The sequence below is a fragment of the Erpetoichthys calabaricus genome, chromosome 5, assembly GCF_900747795.2.
Source record: "Erpetoichthys calabaricus chromosome 5, fErpCal1.3, whole genome shotgun sequence".
Lineage (NCBI taxonomy): Eukaryota > Metazoa > Chordata > Cladistia > Polypteriformes > Polypteridae > Erpetoichthys > Erpetoichthys calabaricus.
The window spans coordinates 111,186,040-111,205,745 of NC_041398.2; the positions used below are offsets into that span (position 1 = coordinate 111,186,040).

Sequence of the window (19,706 nt, forward strand, 5' to 3'; positions counted from 1 at the left end):
GACTTTGCTTCAACTGCTGTAACAACCAATAGTGTATGAATATAAACGAGTGAATGACAAAATATAATCCTCCCTCTTAAAAAAAAAGACTAATTTTAGCACACAAAAAAAGAACACACAACAAAAATTAGGTCAAGAAAACAGAGTGACAATCAAGGATTATAAAAAAAAAAAATCTAGAAAAGCTATGTAACAAGTCCCTGTAACAATGGATCAACAAAAGTAGTAATTAACAAAGGATAATTCTGTATAAGTAAATAATGCTCTTGAGCAACTCCATCGCAGTGAACCATTAAGTATACTGAATGCAGTAAAATTTTGTAGCAGGGATTTAAAGGTAGCTACCATAATGTGGTCTAGCTCTTCCTCATGACCTTAAGAGAATACTGAGAGAAAAAAAAAGAAGTACTTTCCAAAGTCAATCTCGGGTAATAGAGGTTAGCTTGAAGCTGCTACTAAATAAAACAAGAAACATATCAAACATGTCAGTGCTTTTGTGGATTTTAGTTCAGCTTTTAACACAATCATTTTAGAGCTTCTCAATGGCAAACCTCTCAGTATGTACTTTTTTTTAATAATGAAAAGACCCTCATTGACCTGATCACAGACCAGAATGAGAGGTCTGTATTTGATGAAAGGGGATTGGTTGGCCAGTTGGTTCATAATCAACAATAATTAACTTGAAAACTCTAAAAACTGTGGAAATGGTAATGGTTGTGATTTCAAGAAACACCCTTCACCTCAAACCCCCACCCATGTATGTATCTGTACATCGTTCTACAATTCAGCGCAATTTGCACAAAGAACATCTGTATGGTAGGATGATGAGAAAGAAGCCCTTTCTGCACTTACGCCACAAACAGAGCCGCTTGTTGTATGCAAATGCTTATTTAGACAAGCCAGATTCATTTTGGAACAAAGTGCTTTGGACTGATGAGACAAAAATTGAGTTATTTGGTCATAACAAAAAGCGCTTTGCATTGCGGAAGAAGAACACCGCATTCCAAGAAAAACACCTGCTACCTACTGTCAAATTTGGTGGAGGTTGGCTAGTTCAGGGACTGGGGCCCTTGTTAAAGTCGAGGGTTGGATGGATTTAACCCAATATCAACAAATTCTTTAGGATAATGTTCAAGCATCAGTCACAAAGTTGAAGTTATGCAGGGGTTGGATATTCCAACAAGACAATGACCCAAAACACAGTTCGAAATCTACGAAGGCATTCATGCAGAGGGAGAAGTACAATGTTCTGGAATGGCCATCGCAGTCCCCTGATTTGAATATCATTGAAAATCTATGGGATGATTTGAAGCATATTGCATAGTTTCTGTTAATCCAATAAATTTAATGTCACTGCTGAAATACTACTGTTTCCATAAGGCATGTCATATATTAAAAGGAAGTTATTACTTTGAAAGCTCAGCCAATGATAAACAAAAATCCAAAGAATTAAGAGGGGTTCCCCCAAACTTTTTCAAATGACTGTATAGGTTACCTCAGTAAACACAGAATGGAATGAAGATCACAGAAGTTAAATTACAGTGTGAAAATTTTCATAGTGACACTGCTAACTGATGTCCCATCTTACAGAGGCAGCAATAAATATAAAAAAATAGAACATAAAATGTATACTTGCAAATTCTAATTGAATTACAATAAAATGTTACCCTAAACATTTGAAAATCACTTTCACAAAAGACACCCACAAAAAGGACACAAACATTTTTAACTGAATCACTAACTTCTTGTAATATCAGGTGGTCAGAAGACAACAAAAAGTTGTTTACTTTTCATTAGAACATTTGTTCCAAAGTTCAGTGCATGGGGACCCCCAGTGGATGTGGATTTTCATCCCAAAGAACATCTGCATTTAGTTGGACTTCTACTTCTACATTAATTAAGCAAGCTGTTATTTACAGTTTCTGTAGTTTGGCGTCATTCCAGTAAGAACAAAACTGGGTTTCTTAAAATTTTAAAGGACCGTGCCTACTTGTTTCATCAAGATATCATTTTTTCCTCTTTATTTTTACAATTTTTATGAAAATCTTCATGGTTTTCATTCTGCTCATTTATGTGTTCTGGTTATTTAAGCCATTATTTACTAATCAGTACATTTACTGGGTCTGACGCTGCCTTTATGGGTTTAGTGCTGTTTTCCTTGTTGTCTGCTGAGCTTGATGTTATTTGTCATTACTTGATTAAATTAAGGGAGCGGAAAAGGTGTATTAATAGAAAAATAAAGTGGCTTAAGCACTATGGTAAAAATAGAAATATTTTCTACATTTATTATGAATGTAAATTTCACACCAGTTTATTTTTATATAGTAAAAGTAGAAATATTTTCTACATTTATTATGAATGTAAATTTCACACCAGTTTATTTTTAATGTTCAAAAAGATGACAATCAGCCAATTAAACAATGAGATCAATTTGAAGGAAAATGACTCACTAATTATAAAACTGGTAGAAATAAAAGCATGCCATTACAAAGAGTGCTCCAGGACTGAAATGAAAAATCTCCAGAGATGGAGAGCAAGTAAATTTAAAGAAAACACCTGAGATCAAGTTGTTCACTCATGTCACCTGGAATAAATGCACTCTTGTGTGTAAATCGAGAAAACTGCACTGCACAGGAATCTCGTATTATAATCACCATCACTTTAAACACTTTTAATACTGCATATTTAATATCAGCAAGACCATGATGAAATTGCACAAAGTGTCTCAACATTGGGTGTTTTTCAAATATTAATTTAATACTGTTAATTTCTTATTGTGATAAGTGTTTACCCAATATCAATTTCTCAATCATTATTTTTCATTTTAACAATTTGATATCAATTCTTAAAGTCTCAAGATTGATCTCATGAATCTCTATCCTGCTCGATTCCTATATGTAGAAATGGCACTTTACTACTGCACATAAAATGGTGTGTCCTCTTTAACTGAAATCAGCATTTTTGACACTTAAATCAGATGTGTGGACTTATTATGGATTCAAATAGAGCGTTGGTAAACAACAACTGGATGAGAGCAAAGCCATATGTAAGCTCTGCAGCGCACAAGTTAATTATTGTTGCAACACAACAAATTTGAGAAATCACTTATCCCAAAGTCTCCCTAAAACATCTCAGTCGACATCCAAACGAGTAAAGCCTAAATAATCTGCACTGGAGATGCCATTTACCTGCAAGCTTACATTTAATTTGTCTCGTGCCCAAAAAATAACAGAACCTATAGCAGTTGATATCTTTAAAGATAAGTGACACTACAACGTGCTTCACCCAGCAAAGCAAGCGGGAAATTGTTGGAATTGTATTTCAGCCTGTGATACTAAAGTGAATTTGTGCTCAAAGCAGCCGACTTGAAGTAGCTCGATAATAGCGGCGGTTCTTTTATATTTTTTATGGTCCACTGATTCAGTACCCCTCTCAGCAAGCATCAGCTCTATATCCTCATTCTAAAATGCTTCCTTTTTGTCCGAGGACTGTCAGGACACATTTTTGAGACTGATTAACGTGACTGCTACAAGTGAGCAACTGAACTTGTAGAATTATAGAAAGACACGAGTCTTCCCACTGTGTCTTTAATTTCGACAAATTCAAGATTATTTTAATGTCCAACAGGGGAATAAATTTGGGTAACAGTTTAATTGAAGGGTATCTACATGGAGATTCATAACACACAAATAGGTTACTGAATAACATTATTTAAGAAGCATTATCCTCTTTAATAAAATCCCTGTGTGCGTCAAGGTGTCCGTGTGTGTGTGTCTTCTGGTGAAGTGCGCATGTGCGGGGCACGGTGTGATGCACGATATTACTGTCAGAGAAAGTTACAGGCGTTTTGCGGAAATACAAACCAGTATTACTGCGAGAGGAAATTAAAGGTACACAATACAGTGACGCATATTACAGCCACATACAAGCCAGTATTACTGTCAGAGAAAATTAAAGGCATATTACCGATGCGCACCCCTGTATTACCGCCAAAAGAAATTAAAGGTATATTGCAGACGTACAAGACAGTATTACTGTCACAGAAAATTAAAGACACACAATACACGGCGGCAGCCCACGAAGAACGGTCAGCTCAGCAAGTAAACATCAACAAAAGAAAGGCTGAAAGACAAAGAAAAATACGACCAACATTTAGTATAGACTGTTCCTACTGTTTGTTTATGCACTACTGTTCTAGCGCCCGTTATTGTAACGGGCTTAATGACTAGTTACTTTATAATAATACTATTCTCAATATGATATAGATGTTTTAATATATTAACACAAGGAGTCCCCATTAATATGTTTGGACTATGATGTGGCGATACATATGTTAGTTAAATTATGGTGAATTTTGAATAAATGCAGTACTGTTAAAGTTTTTTTTTTTTTTTTTTAAAGAGCAATGATACTTTGTTCCACATACTGATGTTAACTGTTACTAATTAAGTATTTCTTCTTAAATGTCATTCCATGCATTCCACCCAGCCCTAGTATATAGTAGGTAACAGATAAATATATACTACAGTTATGGTACTACAACTCAACCAATGTGTAAGTTTAATACTGCATTGTAATATCACCCTTTCACATATTATTGCAAATCAAACAGTTAAATGTAGGCTGTATCCCAGTTGCAAAGAAGAAATCATAGAATTTTTAGCAAGAGTGAAAGAAATCTGTCATTAGGCAACACATCTTATTTTTAAGACCCTGTGAAAAAATAAAGAAGGATCCTTCAATACAGAATTTAAGCTTAATATGTGGCAGTGCTTGAAAACGATGTGGCACATAAAGAATAAGTGAAAGTACAAACCCATTTGTCATGTGAATGCTTTCTCCTGGGCAGTAGCACAAGTCTATACTTGTCTACAGTACTCAGGAAAAGTCACTTTTAATACATCAAGGAGCATTTCCCTTTACTTCAAAATTGAAACTTAATTTCAAAAGCAAATGAAATTGTCTTGTCTGGAGCAAATGTGTGAGAGCATATATAATATATATATATATATACACACATATACACACACACTACACCCCCAAAATTCATGGGGGTTACATTCCTAGAGCACCCGCGAATTGTGAAAAACTGCAAATTTTGGATGTGGTTAAAAAAAATGCCTATATTATTTATAGTTTAAACCCTAAATATGCCCCAAGAACACAAATTTAATTTCAAACTCAGCTTAATACATTACCTAAAAATAAAGAATGTAAAGGTAAACCTGTATACTGTACTGCTATGTCTCCCACAGTGCTAGAATGTAAAATACCGATGTTACCGCTATCTGTACTGTAATTCATGTGTGTTTTCATTGCCAGAAGCCTTAGATGGTGCAGCTTGTTTTGGCGGCATCTTGGGGCTTTAACTCTTAAACTGCCACATACTTGGGGATTAATGCACCCCTGGACACCAAATACTTTTTTGCTGCACTTTTTAAGTTAACGTTACAATTCACAAAGAAAAAGTGAAATTTTAATGGAACACTTTTTTTCATGCAAAGAGCATCACAATTACTGCAACACTGATCATTTTACACACTGCTAATGAACTGTAAAAACTATTTAAAAAAACTACTGGAACAATATGTACAAAATGCAACTGATGCCATGGATGTAAATCACTAAGCCAACTGCGCTTGAATGGCTGCACGCAAGCACACAGAGGTAAGCACGGACGCTGGCAGGCTAGTCTTAGTGCGGCTCACGCTTAGGTCACAGAAACACAAGATTGTAGAGACAGGAATTTTATTTAAACACTTCAAACAAACATGTCTCTTTCAGAAGAGAAACGAGCTCAGTATGCAGTTAGTTATCGATTAAACAACAGACAAACATTATAGGGGAGCACAACCCCCAACAGGAGCAGAGAATGTCTGGGGAAGGAGAGAGAAACAAACCAATCAGCCAAAAAGGACACGTGCTGTTCAGGCTTTTAAGTAAACGGAAACACAAGAACACTCAGATGGAGATGTATCACAGTCGATCAGCAGCAAGGAGAAATGAATAATGCTGTAGCGGTCCGGTGCTGCTAAAATTCACACCGTTGATGGCGATTTATTTATTTTTATGGTGGAGATTCCAGGGACGCAACCAGCCTTGACCCGACCAGCGCACACTCACAAACAGAGATAAAAACAAAGCAAACCGGTAATCAAACAGCAAATAAGGAATGTAATGAAAACAAATGAAATAAGAAAACAACAATACCACCCCTGTTCCCCTTATGGCGATTACACATTAAATACAACAAAGCACAAACAAAACACACACAGTAAATCATGAAAAAGTTCATAAAAAAACGACAACAGATGAAATGTAATGGATGAAAATAGATAGTCCAGAAATCCGCACGTTGAATGGGAATGTAAAGATAGTCCTACCGGTAGTTCCTGAAATGGTGAAGACGGGTGGACGGGTTCAGGAGCGCTCCTTTCTTTGCAGGATGGCCATGAATACACTTACAGTCCTCATGTACACAGGCAGACGGCAGACAATCCAGACGCATGAAACGATCCAGGACAAAATGAATAAGTACAGGTAACCCAACAGAAGGCAGACAGACAGGAACTTGAAACACAAATTACAAAAACTTTTTTATTTTGCTTTTGGTCACCGGCCCCCTTTTTAAAAGCAGCACTGACACTCTTTGACCTCAACAGCCCCAGCACCCTCAGCAGAAGACCAATCAGATCCACTAGTTTCAAATTCTATTGGCTACTTTCACCACCCCAAGCCGCAGTTCTCTCTACAGTACAGTACTGCCACAAAAAAAAGCCATAAAAATCGGAGGATATTTGCGGTTTCCGCTAACAATAATTAGTTAGGTTCTAAGGAAAAATCTGCGAACGACTGAGGCCACGAACTCTGAACTGCGACTTCACAGGGTCTATTGTATATATATATATATATATATATATTTATATTAACAAAAGTCGCTATATGGGCGCCTGACCCGACACAGATGGACACGGAGGCACATGTAAAATAAACTTATTTTTCTTCACCTGTGGAGCATGTCTTCCCCGTAATCCCCACAGGCACAACACAGTCCCAAGTGCACAAACACCAAATTAAACACACCGCAAAGCATTCTTTTTCTTCCTCCACCACTCCTCTCAGGCGTCCTCGTCCTCGTTCTCCTCCTCCCGACTCTTGCTCTTGAGTGGTGGTTGCTGGTCCCTTTAATAGTCCAGGTAGTTGATCGCCGAGTTCCGGCTGCACTTCCGGGTGTGGCGAATATGCTGCCCATACGGGCTCAGGAGTCCCAACTGCAACACCCCCTGTCGGTGCCTGCAGAACCCAACACGGCTGCACCCAACTCCAATTCTCATGGAATCCTGCGGGAAACCGAGGCACTGCTCCAACCAAGGGGGGCGGCAATCTTGCGTCCAGGGGGAGGTATTGCACCACCCAGGGCTGCTCCCCCTGAATATAGAGTGAAGGGGCATCCCTGCCGGGCATGGACCCCAGCCGTCTGCCACTATATATATATTATATAAATATATAAAAAAAAAAAAATCAAGAAATAAGAAGGGTATGAGGGCTCTAGGATGACAGCTTATAAAGTATAAGAGTACTTCAGTCCATACATTTGATACTAAGCAAATTCAAAAGATGTATTTGGTGGTTATATAAGAATTTCTAAAGGTACAGGTGCACACTAATCAAAGTGTAAATTAAGCTCGCAATATGAAAATAAAAAGTTGTCAAAAGAAAGAACATAATTATTTTAAAAAGGAGAATACATATTCCTTTGCAATGCCAGGACCCAAAGCCAGCCTTTGGGTCAGCTATACAAACAATTACAAACACTAAATGCGCCATATATTGTTTCAGGACGATAACCGTCAAGGCTACACCAAGTGGTGTCTGAATCCTTTTGTTCTCACCAATAGTCTGTTACCTCAACATCCAAAACAACCTAACTGCTGTACCCCCAAAACCCATTGAAAACCTAATATAACTAGAGTGAAGGCTTTGCCACTGGAAATAAAACTGATTTAGTATTTACTGGTACATCTTAGCGTAAAGCAAAACAATACATTTCAATCAGCTGGGCACATAAAATAAAGCTGAAGTAAAAAACATATTTGCAGAAATAGCTTAAAAATGCATAATCACACTCTCATATACAGTAACTGTGTATATGTAAACATTTGTAAACAGTAAACGGGTGGCTTATTACACAACATGGAAAAGGACCTCAAGTGATGCCATGGCACAAGTGGATTACTAAAGTTGTGCTCCCACTCTGCATAAAACCACTTTACTGTCCACAAACTATATAATAAAACACTAAGGTCTGTGTTAGGCCAGTCCCTCAGTGCAATCTGATTGTTTGGTCTGTCTTTGGTGACACGATTGAAACAGGAAATGCGATGTCAGACACATAAGGAGGAGAAAAGGCACAAGAGGCATGTTCAAAGATTTAAAAGATGTAAAATATAAAACAGGACAGGAGATGAGAAAAACACCTCGAAAATAATGACAGATTCCAAGAAAACAGGCTTTACGGGAACATGATTGAGAGGGGGTGCTCATCAAGAGAGGTTCCAACACGTGGATACAGAGGAAAGCAGCTGAAGGTACACATAGAGCAAGAGATAGCAAATATTTTTTAACTTATTCTGTTGACTGTGGCAGAGTGGTGGCTATGAGGGTAGGGGTCTGTGCCAGCAATTGGAAGGTTGCTGGTTTGAATCCCGTAAAACGCCAGAAGTGACTCTACTCCATTGGGCATTTGAGCAAGACCCTTAACCTGCAACTGTGATATCCTAGGTATGATGTAAATCTGCATCCAGCCCTGCAAATAGGTCCTCCAACATGCAGAGAAAACTTGTGAGTTGGTAGCAGGATTGCTCTAGTGTGGTGCTGAGGTGTCACCTGTTGCATGGCTGCATTCGGGGTCCCAATCTGGGAGGTTTGTTGTGTGGTGGGTGCGGCAACACGCTGTATCAGCGCATGCTCACAACCTCTCCCTCTCTCTCCTCTATTAATAGCTAAAGCTATAATGCAAAAGGACACTTTTGAATTAGCCGGAAAAAAATTACTAAATGAAGTAAAAACAAACATTTTTGTTATTATAAAAATTACAGCCATACATACTTCATGGAATATCTAAGTAAACAGCAAGTTAAACATGGACTAATTACAGTGCATCCGGAAAGTATTCACGGCGCATCACTTTTTCCACATTTTGTTATGTTACAGCCTTATTCCAAAATGAATTAAATTCATTTTTTTCCCTCAGAATTCTACACACAACACCCCATAATGACAACATGAAAAAAGTTTACTTGAGGTTGTTGCAAATTTATTAAAAATAAAAAAACTGAGAAAGCACATGTACATAAGTATTCAGAGCCTTTGCTCAATACTTTGTCGATGCACCTTTGGCAGCAATTACAGCCTCAAGTCTTTTTGAATATGATGCCACAAGCTTGGCACACCTATCCTTGGCCAGTTTCACCCATTCGTCTTTGCAGCACCTCTCAAGCTCCATCAGGTTGGATGGGAAGCGTCGGTGCACAGCCATTTTAAGATCTCTCCAGAGATGTTCAATCGGATTCAAGTCTGGGCTCTGGCTGGGCCACTCAAGGACATTCACAGAGTTGTCCTGAAGCCACTCCTTTGATATCTTGGCTGTGTGCTTAGGGTCGTTGTCCTGCTGAAAGATGAACCGTCGCCCCGGTGTGAGGCCAAGAGCACTCTGGAGCAGGTTTTCATCCAGGATGTCTCTGTACACTGCTGCAGTCATCTTTCCCTTTATCCTGACTAGTCTCCCAGTCCCTGCCGCTGAAAAACATCCCCACAGCATGATGCTGCCACCACCATGCTTCACTGTAGGGATGGTGCCTGGTTTCCTCCAAACGTGACGCCTGGCATTCACACCAAAGAGTTCAATCTTTGTCTCATCAGACCAGAGGATTTTCTTCAGGCGCCTTTTGGCAAACTCCAGGCGGGCTGCCATGTGCCTTTTACTACAGAGTGGCTTCCGTCTGGCCACTCTATCATACAGGCCTGATTGGTGGATTGCCGCAGAGATGGTTGTCCTTCTGAAAGGTTCTCCTCTCTCCACAGAGGACCTCTGGAGCTCTGACAGAGTGACCATCGGGTTCTTGGTCACCTCCCTGACTAAGGCCCTTCTCCCCCGATCGCTCAGTTTAGATGGTCGGCCAGCTCTAGGAAGAGTCCTGGTGGTTTCGAACTTCTTCCACTTACGGATGATGGAGGCGACTGTGCTCATTGGGACCTTCAAAGCAGCAGAAATTTTTCTGTAACCTTCCTCAGATTTGTGCCTCGAGACAATCCTGTCTCGGAGGTCTACAGACAATTCCTTTGACTTCATGCTTGGTTTGTGCTCTGACATGAACTGTCAACTGTGGGACCTTATATAGACAGGTGTGTGCCTTTCCAAATTATGCCCAATCAACTGAATTTACCACAGGTGGACTCCAATTAAGCTGCAGAAACATCTCAAAGATGATCAGGGGAAACAGGATGCACCTGAGCTCAATTTTGAGCTTCATGGCAAAGGCTGTGAATACTTATGTACATGTACTTTCTCAAATTTTTTTATTTTTAATAAATTTGCAAAAATCTTAAGTAAACTTTTTTCACATTGTCATTATGGGGTGTTGTGTGTAGAATTCTGAGGAAAAAAATGAATTTAATCCATTTTGGAATAAGGCTGTAACATAACAAAATGTGGAAAAAGTGATGCGCTGTGAATACTTTCTGGATGCACTGTATAACACTGTCCACATCACCAATCTCATGTCAGTTTTGTGAGTTCTCCTCTTCTCATGTCAAACTATTGATGGCTGTGTACTTTGTTTTTCAAGTTGTGTGAAAAACAATTCATGTCAGGCAATTTTATACAAGTTTTCTACATAACAAAAATAACTGATGTGCTAACAGCTTTCAGATTTGTCTAATATTTTCATCATCACAGCGAATCAAGTGACCACAAGCAAGACATTTTTTCTGTAATTATTTTCTAGTTGTGTGCTGTAGAAAAATGGCAACTCATATCTGTCAAGCAATGATCAAGTAATGTCAGTAATAGCGGCAGGAACAGATTTGTCATAGTGAAAAAAAGGGTATAAAAATGCATTAAGTGTGAGCTGGAGAAGATAAGCAGAAATTAACACCTGGGTGCCAGTGTTCAAAGGCACTGCTTGTGCTGGTAATAGTGGGTCTTTCATGTCGTTCCCAAAATCCAAAAGTTTTCTGAGTTACCACAACATAGGCATTTGCAGTGCAGCAACTTATGAAAAGTCAAGGAAGAAAAGGAAAATGACACATAAACTGATTAAATAATTAGACACATACACTGATTAAATAATGAAAGATTTCACAACACAACACCAAAGTGGTGTTAAAGTTAAACAAATTAATATAAAAGGCAATAAAGCTCAGTAGATAGGCAGTAGCTGCTTTGATTGTGCACTGTACCATCTGAGGTACATTCGTATATAAGGATACAGCGTCAAGAGTTAAATTATAGCTGGTTTTACACAGTGCTTGTTGTAGGGACCTGATTCTGTTTGTTTAATCTCCAATAGAACCACTGATGGTATGGTGCTCTAGCTACACATCTTACAGATAAAATAAAGGTCAACTTTTTATGTAATCAATATCCACAGACTCATTTTTTTTTTACCTGTTACACAAACTTCACACAGTAGACACTGCCTGGTTGTGTGTTTCAGTTAATTATTTATTATTAAACTTATTTCTCAATTTTCTGAGCTGCATATATCTTAACCGGTTAGATGATCACATACTAATATAATGTACATTAAATATTCAACAGATTTAGTGTGTTATGTACAATAAAAATGATTCTTAAAATAAAAACAATGAAAGATCCACCTAAACTTGACAATTCAGGCAAATAAATAAGTAATAAATATATGAACATAACAATTGAAACCTCAAGTACTGCAATATTGATATTTGTACACATTTATCTTTAGCAGTATGTAACCTATCACTGCCTGGAAATGTCACGTTGTGAAATTTGGCTATAATGTGACACTAACAACAATGTAGGGGTCTCACAATCACTTTCTTGAAGGGACACCATTTTTTCCTTTATTTCTTAAATATATGTCAATTCAAGTTGTTAACGAAACAGGTTCTATAATTATATGGGTTTCTCAATGCTCTCACTCTGTCACAGAAGACATTTAAAAAATTATTGCAACCCCCCCCCCCCCACTCTTACTCCAAGTGTGCTATAAAAATGTTATGCAGACCAGAGTCAGAGAACATCAACATATTCAGACTAAATGAAACACACTAATTGATGGAAAAGTTGAATGTGCTAGGAGAAAACTAACACCACCTCATCTGAAGTATGGGATGACTGCACATGTGATGTGACTTCAAAATGTGAAAATACATGCGACTTAAAATGACATCCTTTTCTTATATGCCTGACAGTGATCTCTTCTTAATCTCTAACTGCTGTTTCACAGGAAAAATTTAAGAGATTCTGATCCCACTATCCCGATGCTTACACAGAAAGGGCTGTGAATTTGGTTGAACAACCTTTCCTAATACAGTACTTGCACTTCTTGGCATGAAAAAATATATCACTTTGCCTCTATAAGCTGGCTTTTCTCTGATTATTAAACCTCACACGTATACTGGCATATGCCAATCATTAAATCATTTTTAACAATGCTGTGACAACTGGAATACCTTCAGAAAAACTGAGGCAATGCAACAAGATATTCACGAGAAATGATGGAGACTATAAAACGCTTAAACGCTTTATCAGACTTTAAAATAAAGGTCTTTACTATCTATCTTGAGGCTGCTTTGTGAATTTTGACTTTTTATTGAGCAAAGGGTGCACACAGTTGGACGGTAATATGCATTGTGCCTCCTTTGCCTTAAATGGCCCAGTATAGGTTTTGGTGGTCCTTAGAAAAACAATAACAGATTAGTATATATCCAAGATAAAAATCTAATTTCACAGACCAAACCATTAAAAAGCAAAGCAAAAAATAAACATCTAAAAGGTGCATTGTTAAAGAGCACAACAAACAAGAACACTATGGACAAAATCCAATAACCAATGGCAAATGTACAAGTCTGTCACTTTATCTCATTGTGACTTATTATTTTGGATCCACCAACATGAATACCAAATGTAGTGAAATTCTATCATCTCTTCACATATATGGCAAATATTCACCTCACAAGAAAAAACTAAATATATTTGACAACCATGAACACAGCAGGTTTTAATCTTTACACTGTAGCACTGTTATATATTTTGGAAAAAAGGCTGACAAGTACATGTCAATATCAGGAAGGTGCCTTTTTTTTAACATTTTATATACTCTCTCCTTCGCTTCTTTAATCTTCCATCTTATTTAAAATACTACTCCATTGCCATTGTTACTTTATTAGATAGGAACAACTGTTCTGCATATACATTTGCTGATATTCCTCAAGTACTTTTTTTTGTAATAATGTATAGTGTCCTTTTAAGGGTTGTTTAAAAATCCTTCAAGAAATAAAGCCTGTGTACTGTGTATACATTGTTTTAATTTGTGTTAGGCTGCCACAGGGATGTAGTAGTTAATGCTACTGCTTCACTCCAGGAGAGTGGGGTTCAAACCTGGGGCTGTTTGCCATTCATTTGAAGCTTGCACATACTTATTTTGTCTGTACGATTTTCTTCTTAGGGTACTCTGGCATCCTAAACACATTCCAAAGCAGCTTTACTTTCACTGGCAACTCTAATTTAACTTCGTGTGACTTACTACAGACTTACGTTTGTCTATAGGACTGGTTTCAGTAAAAATTATGTTTCCATCTGATGCTACTGGTTAATAAAAGTGGATGATCTTGTCGACGAGAGAACAAGAACACATTAAAATCAATATAAATAATAAAACGCATGAAAGCCAATTATTTTCCCCCATTAATTGTTTTATCCATAGTAATCTCTTTCACATTACGCATATCAAAGAATACTGTACCTGTAATGCAACTTAAACCTGACATTGACAAATGTCCTTTATAAATTTAAGGACAAGGCACATTTCAATTTCATGCCAAATGCAATAAAAAAAGGTTTGAATAAATTAATGAACAAAAAACAAAACTGGGCAAAATGCAATTAGTTTGAATAAAATAGAAGAAAATAATATACATAACAAAATGTTTTTTGGGGAGACAACAATTAATAACATGATGCAACGTTAAGACGAAATCCCACAGCCAGGCAGAATTGGCAGCAAGAATGATGAAACCATCACGCCAAGGCGGTGGAGACTGAGAACGACAGAGAAAAGGAGAGCAAACATTTCGACATAATAGACGATGCAAGTGGGAAATTTAGGGTTATTGATTATACTTCGTAATAATTCACAACCCGCTAAACCACATTAAAATAAATACTTCTGAAATATCAAACATATAAAAAGTCTCGGTCAACGGCCTCTTTTAGTTAACAAACCATTGATTGCATTAAAGATTTAATAAACTGATCAAAACTGGGTACATCAAAAGATCAGAAACTGGTTAAGAATAAAAACACTGGAGAATTCAAACATTCGATATTACAGAAGGGTCGTCTGTCTCCCTTTTTTGTTAAATTGTTAACCACGTCACTCGATTATTTAAGGTTTTATATTATTTGAACGTTTCCTTCTTCAAATGAAAGCAATCCAAAAGTCATATCAATGAACAAGGCAATAAAACACGTTAACTTCCCAATTCTCAAATGTATATTTAACTCGATTTCCTCTCTTTCTCCCGTTATTGTTCTGTCATAAAAGAAGTCACAAGGACTCTCGAATGTTCCTCAACACGCACTGTACTCTGCACGTAATTGATGAGGTCTCAAAAGACTAACAAGTGCTGAATATTACATTTTTCAATACTCACCTGCAGCTGATGTCAAGTTATAATGCACCAAAGAAGTAAAGCATAACCTATACCAAAATAACTGGAATAAAAGAAGTGCTTAACCCGTATGCGCTGGATGAAAGCGGAAGCGTTTGTAATCTCGCGAGCTTTACTAACGGGATGTCGGCGCTTCGAAAAAGCGGAGGCATCTGGGATTTGTAGTCAAAGTGTAGTACACGGACTAATAAACTGCTGAGTACGTATTGCTTGTGTCGTCAACTTAAAAACTAATTCAGTATCGCTAAAAGCCGTGCGTATATTTTCTGTTTCTTGCCCAACGTGTTACTTCAACGTCTTTCGTCAGTATCCTTGTGTGTCTTAAACTCTTTGACCACGTACCTGTAAAGCCTGCATTTCAGACTCTGTTACTTCGAGGCGCCTTGGCCACCTTCTGTCCACTTTAATACCTTACATTCTCTCAGCGTGCCTATTATGCCTCCTCTTCTCCTCGTGTGTCTCACACTTGCATTTTCTCTTTTGATCGTGTCACCAATGCCAAACTGATCTGTCTTTATGCACAGAGGAACCTGACACACTCACAAGACTTACAGATTTTAGCGTTTTATTGCATAGTAACACCGATCAGCCAAAACATTAAAACCACCTGCCTATTGTGTGCCACCAACACAGTTCTGACTCATCAAGGCATGGACTCCACAAGCCTTCCAAAGGTGCCCTGTGGTATCTTGCACCAAGACATTAGCAGGAGGTCATTTACGTTATGCAAGTTTTGAAGTGGGGCCTCCTTGGATCAGACTTGTTTTTCCAAAACATCCTGCAGATACTGTATCAGATTCAGATGTGGGAAATTTGGAGGCCAACTCAACACTGAACTGTTTTGTCATGTTCCTCAAACCATTACTCAACAATATTTTCAGTGTGGTGGGGTACATTAACATGCTGAAAGAGGCCACTGCCATCATGGAATACCATTGCCATGAAGTTGTGTGCATGGTCTGCAGCAATTTAGGTTGTACATATCAAAGTAACATCCACATGAATGTTAGGACCCAAGGTTTCTCAGCAGACTGCCTCTGCCACCTTGCTTTCTTCCCATAGTGCACCCTTGCTGCCATCCCTTCCACAGGTAAATGATGCATCAACATGAGCTAAAAGAAAACATGACTTATCAGACTATATTGATTTCTTACATTGCTTCATAATCCAGTTCTGATGCTCACAAGTTCGTTGTAGGTGCTTTTGGCAGTGGGTAGGGGTCATCTTTTGCAGCTAACTGTACAGCACTGTGTGTTCTGACACCTTGCTCACATGGCCAGCATTAAGTTTTCCAGCAATTTGTGCTACAGTAGCTCTTCTGTGGGATTGCACCAGATGGGCTAGCCTTTGCTCCCTACGCATATCAATGAGTCTTGGGTTACCATGACCCTATTGCTGGTTTGCCGATTGTCCTTAATTGGACCACATTTGGTAGATATTAACCAGTGCATACCAGGAGCACTTCACAAGCTCTGCTGTTTTGAAGATGCTCTGATCCAGTCATATAGCCATCACAATTTGTCCTTTGTCAAAGTCGCTCAGATCTTTACACTTGCCCATTTTTCCTGCTCTCAACACATCACCCTTGACAGGTGCCATTGTAACGAGATAATCAATGTTATTCACTTCACCTGTCAATGGTTTTAATATTGTGGCTGATTAGTGTATAAACATTTATATATATTTACATGCATATATATCTATATATATAAAAATGGAATGGGTGGGTCGTCGGGTGGGCCTTTTTTTCATTCCGTCGTTTTTTCGACGTTTTGAAAATGTAGAATGATTATTTGATTTTTTTGTTTTTATTTGATCGTGTCTATGTAGCCGCCGTCGTAATAAAGTATCGCTAAAATCGTCATTTATCGTAATTTATTTTTGACGTATAACGTCGCCGTCGTCGAGGTCAGTGATACCAGTGCAAAAAATCTGCTTACGGTTGAAAGACACGCCCTACTCACTGGACAGTTAAAAACACCAATCAAACTAACGATGACATCAAGTATTACCCAATCAAAAGTAGGAAAGGAGGCATCTTCATAAAATGCGTGTGGGATGATTTGCATGAGACGCTGCTTTAAAAAAAAAATGATAAAAAAAATACGGGATAAATCCCGTCCAGTATTGATTCAAAACGGGATGCGCAATTTCATTCTCAAACGCGGCACGATTCCGTATTTTAAAGGACGGGTGGCAACCCTACAGTGCCAGGTAACCACCCATACAATCACATTGTGATTCAGACTAGGAATGCAATGAATGTAATTACCCCGATCTACATACAAGGCGAAAGTCTTGCAACATTCAAAGATGATGGTTTGGGATAAGTACACCATACAACATAAAAGAGCTTATGAAGCCTTGAACTGAAAAAAGCAACATCTCAGAGATCGTAAAAAAAAAAAAAGGAGCTAATGTCGTTTTACTCGCTGTAGATTTTAGTCAAACATTACCAGTTATTTCACGAGGGAGACCAGCACATCAACTCAACGCGTGTTTAAAATCCATGCTTCTCCCACGCTCGGTTATATGTCGCGTGTTCTTGGGTAGGTACACCAAAAAATGTACACATTTAAGCATGTAATGGGCAAACAAAAAATGAGGTATACCCGAAGGCACAGCAGTAGTACTTAATGTAACTTTACTTCTTAAATGTTAATGTTTTACTGTTTAATAATTTATACGCTTCTTATATGTTGTTCAAATTCTTTTATCAAAATACCAGTGACAGCGCAATGCACGATAACATGGAGTGAATACACCATACGCATCCGCCCACGGCCGCCCTGGTGTGCGCAGATAGGAGTTGATTCTACAATAAAATAAAATAAAGATAAAAAGAGTATTACAATCATCACCCATAAAGTGAATAGTAGACGTGACGTACTATATGTGTACCACATTTCAAGTGTATAGGTGCAACGGTTTGCGAGCTACAGGTCATTTAAAATCCTGGACAGACACACAAATTGCCACGGTAGCAAATTACAGAAGAAGATTTTACTGTTTAATAATTTATATTTATATGAAATGTGCTTCTTATATATTACTTCATATTCTCATATGATAATGATGTTAATGTTTATATTGATTTCTGTGTTATTAAAACTGCATGTATGTGTGTATATGTATATATATATATATATATATATATATACTAGCAAAATACCCGCGCTTCGCAGCGGAGAAGTAGTGTGTTAAAGAGGTTATGAAAAAAAAAGGAAACATTTTAAAAATAACGTAACATGATTGTCAATGAAAGCCCGTTTCAGTCAGTAAGTCTTATGTGTGTGTTTATGTATGTGTGTGTATATATATGTACATGTGTATATGTAGATATGTATATATATGTATATGTATATAAATGTTTATGTGTGTGTGTATATTATATATATAATATATATATATATATATATATATATATATATATATATATATATATATATATAAAAGACAGCAACAGTTATAACAATGACAACACAATTACATTGACAATCATGTTACGTTATTTTTAAAATGTTTCCTTTTTTTTTCATAACTTCTTTAACACACTACTTCTCCGCTGCGAAGCGCGGGTATTTTGCTATATATATATATATATATATATATATATATATATATATATATATATACGAGCTGTATATACCCGGCGTTGCCCGGGGCAGAAGTAACCTAATCGGTCAAACACTTACATATATACCAAAGTAAACCTAATCAGTCAAACAGTTACATATATAAAAAAAGCGAACCTAATCGGATAAACAGCTTCATATATACAGAAGCGAACCTAATCGGACAAACAGCTAATCTGTATACATAAGCAAACCTAATTGGTCAAACAGTTACATAAATACAAAAGCAAACCTAATCGATGAAACAGCTTCATATATACAGAAGCGAACCTAATTGGTCAAACAGTTATGCATGTGCAGAATAATTTTACAAAGATTATGTGTGTTAACAATCATTAAAAAGAAAAGATTGAGGAACTCTTCTTGTATATGTGATGAAGCTGGATGAAGCTGACTTGACGAAGACGTAGGTGGCATAGATTGGTTTTTCTAAAACAGAAGAAAAAAATGAGTATCTATTATTATTTTAAATTACAATGAAAATGAGAACCTTGATTAGAGATAGATTATCCGTATTAAAATATGTGCATGACAAAACTTTTGCTAACTCTCTAGCAAAAGTTTATTCATACAAATTGGCATGGGATGGCTTTGTGAAAAAGTAAAAATTAGATAAAAATAAATTGAGAATGCGTACTTCGATTTGACTGAGATTATCTGTAATGATGAAAAAAAAGTTTAGTATGTTTTTTTTTCCATACGGGAAGGATGTAAAACCTTACATAGGCACCCTTCAGCCCGTACTGAAGGGTAGTGTCAGATTCTTACTGACTAAAAAACACCCTTTTTATTCCACAGCTACCCCAAAAACCACTATTAGGCATTACTTTGGGGTGGCAGTAGTTTAGTTATGAAACAGCTGGGTCCTGAAAAAAATCTGTCTTATTAGTGGCTTCATCACATATAGAAGAACAGTTCCTCAATCTTTTCTTTTTAATGATTGTTAACACGCATAATGTTTGTAAAATCATTCTGCACATGCATAACTGTTTGACCAATTAGGTTCGCTTCTGTATATATGAAGCTGTTTGATCGATTAGGTTTGCTTTTGTATTTATGTAACTGTTTGACCAATTAGGTTTGCTTATGTATATAGATTAGCTGTTTGTCCGATTAGGTTCGCTTCTGTATATATGA

At 37.3% G+C, this 19,706-nt stretch overlaps 1 protein-coding gene across 1 annotated transcript in view; it reads right to left on the reverse strand.

Annotated features, from left to right (window-relative positions):
• The window catches only part of tmem33 (transmembrane protein 33), a 50,585-nt gene extending 35,525 nt beyond the window's left edge, over nucleotides 1-15,060 (reverse strand). Inside the window, exon 1 of the mRNA XM_028801928.2 lies at nucleotides 14,917-15,060. The gene's annotated coding sequence lies outside the window, so the exon portion shown is untranslated. The remainder of the gene's footprint in view (nucleotides 1-14,916) is intronic.
• Nucleotides 15,061-19,706: the final 4,646 nt, after the last annotated feature.